The sequence below is a fragment of the Meles meles genome, chromosome 2 (assembly GCF_922984935.1).
Source record: "Meles meles chromosome 2, mMelMel3.1 paternal haplotype, whole genome shotgun sequence".
In the NCBI taxonomy this organism is placed as follows: domain Eukaryota; kingdom Metazoa; phylum Chordata; class Mammalia; order Carnivora; family Mustelidae; genus Meles; species Meles meles.
Window position 1 is genome coordinate 166,784,694 of NC_060067.1, and position 2,864 is coordinate 166,787,557.

At 38.9% G+C, this 2,864-nt stretch overlaps 1 pseudogene; it reads right to left on the minus strand.

Annotated features, from left to right (window-relative positions):
- Window positions 1-2,304: 2,304 nt before the first annotated feature.
- LOC123937488 lies at window positions 2,305-2,459 on the minus strand (annotated as a pseudogene).
- Window positions 2,460-2,864: the final 405 nt, after the last annotated feature.

The window sequence follows — 2,864 nt, forward strand, 5'->3', positions numbered from 1 at the left end:
TTTAGTAACAGGCAAATTAATTTTTCCAGATGTTCAGACCAAACACCTTACAATCAGTCATCTTTGAATTGTCTCTTCCTCTGTGTCTGACATGTCACCAGATGAGGCATCCCTATCTTGAAATAATCCTGCCTCCAATCCCTTCTCCTGACCTTCACCACAAACTTCCTGCAGCAAGGTCATCATGATCTCTTACCTAACTAGTGCAAGAATTCACCCACTCATCTCTTTGTTTCCATTCTTCCTCCTTACAATGGAGAATGATAGTCATGGTTCTGAATGATAATTTTGAAACATGTCAGATGATGTCACAACTCAGTGCCAAACAATCCAGTACATTCCCACCTCTCTCAGTGTAAGCTCTACATGATCTGGGCCTCCTGATTTCTGACCTCATTTTTGCCCTTTGCTCACTGTTCCAGCCACATTATATGCTGATGTGCTGAGCAGAGCCTTGCCCAGAGCCTTATACCTGCTCTTCCCTCTCCTTGGAGTGCCCTTCTCCCCAGAAATTCATATTGCTCACCCCCTTACTTCATTCAGGTCTCGCCACAAATGGCACCTCCACAGAGACCCTTCCATGCACATCATCTAAAATACACCTTAGTCATTCTCCCCCAAATCTTCTTTTTATTTAAAAAATGCAATAGCTTTATTGAGGTATAATTGGCCCACAATAAGTCACACGTATTAAAGTGCACCATTTTGGTAAGTTTTGACATATGTATTTATCAGTGAAACCCTCAGCACAATCAAGATGACATCCTTCCATTACTCCCAAATGTCTACTTGTGCTGCTTTGTAATCTGTTCCTGCTTCTCCCCCTCATATAACGAGTTACTGATCTGCTTTCTGTCACTATAGATTAGTTTGCATTTTCTAGAATTTAATACAAATGGCATAATATGGTATATATTCTTCTTTTGCCTGGTGTCTCTCATTCGGCATAATTATTTTGAGATTCATCCATGTTTTAGTGAGTATCCATAGTTTATTCCCTTTTATTGTTGAGTAGTATTCCATTGTGTACTGATCCATTCACCATTGCTGCGGGGGCATTCTAGCTTTCGGCTGTTACAGATAAAGGTATTGTGAATATTCATGGACAAGTCTTTGGGTGAACATATATGCTTTCCTTTCTCTTGGATAAATACCTTGGAAAGTGATGACTGGGTTATAATAGATATAAGATCTCTCTCTATATATATAGATATAAAGGTATATGTAAAGATAAAAGATATATAAAAGGTATATGTTTAACTTTCAAGCAACTGTTTAACTGCTTTCTGAAAAGACTGTTACATGGTACAGATCAACCAGGCATGTGTGTGAGTTTTAGTTTCCCCACATCCTCGCCACCACTTTTAGCAATTCTAAAAGGTATGTATTATTATTTCATTGCAGTTGCAATTTGAGTATCCCTAGTTATTAATTATATGTAGCATTTTTTTCATGTACTTATTTGCTACCCATATACCTTATTTGGTGACGTGTCTGTTCAAAGCTTTTATCCATTGTATTTGTATTCTGTGGCAAAGCAAACTATCACATACTTAGTGGCTTAAAATAGTACATTATTTCCGTGGGTAAGTACTCTGGGCACAGTTTTGCTGAGGCCTCTGTTCAGGGTCTCCCCAGGCTGCAAACATGGTGTCCTTCTGGTTGATTTCTCATCTGGTGGCTTGACTAGGGAAGAACCCACATCCTGGCTTATCATGTTGTTGGCAGGATTCATTTCCTTGCAGCTGTATGACTAGGGCCCCGGATTATTACTAGCTATCTCATCTGGAATCTACTCTTGCTCCAGAGGCTGCCTGCAGGTCCTTGCCGTGTGGCTCTCTCAGGTCTGCCAAAATAAAGTCTTAAGTAACATAAGGTAATCATGGGAGTAACATTCCATCACCTCTGCCATAATCTACTGGTTAAAAGCAAGTCATGGGTTCTACTTTGCACTCAGGGGAAGGTGATTAAACAAGGACACGACTTATTAAGGCTCACCCTAGGGTGGGCTCATAGATTTATTATTTTATTTGTTTGTCTGTCTTTCATTATTATTATTTATTATTTTCTATCTTCTTTACTTAATTTGAGAGTTCTTTATGTTTCCAAGATGCAATTTTTTTTAAAGGTCTCACGTATTTGTTACTGAGCTAAACAACCAGTGCAGAAGCATAGTAACAGAAACATCATTTCCTGATGAAACATGTCTATTGTTCGGGTAGTAGTGATGTTTACAGACTGATAGGATATGAGCACATGACCTTCATGTAGCATAAATACATGTGTCATCTCATGTGTGATCTCTTATAGACCCAGATTAGTTCTTCTCCAATGCCTTCTCTTGGGGCTGCACCTGATTTTATTACCAGCGTTCATCTGAATCCCTAGGGAAAGGGATGATTCTGTTTTTGTTTCTTGGCCAGGAATCTCTTGATTCTGAAAGTCATGTGAGAAAACATGGCAAGGAACAGTCAGATGCACACACCATGATGGCAGAGAGAAAGAGAGAGCTGGATGCATGTCTTTGAATGAAATATGTAATTTTCTCCCAGTCTGTGACATGTCATTTCATTCTCTTACTAATGTCTTTCAAAGGTCAGAAATGTTGAATGTTGATGAGGTCCGGTTTTTCACTGTGTTCCTTTATGGCTCATTTTTTGGTGTTGGAGCTAAGAACTCTTTCCCTAACTTGAGGTCACAAAGCTTTTCTTCTAGAAGTTTTGTGGTTTTAGGTTTTTAAAAAAATTTTTTAAATTTTTTTTAAAAGATTTTATTTATTTATTTGACAGACAGAGGTTACAAGTAGGCAAGAGAGGCAGTCAGGGAGAGAGAGGAGGAAGCAGGTTCTCTGAGGAGCAGAGAGC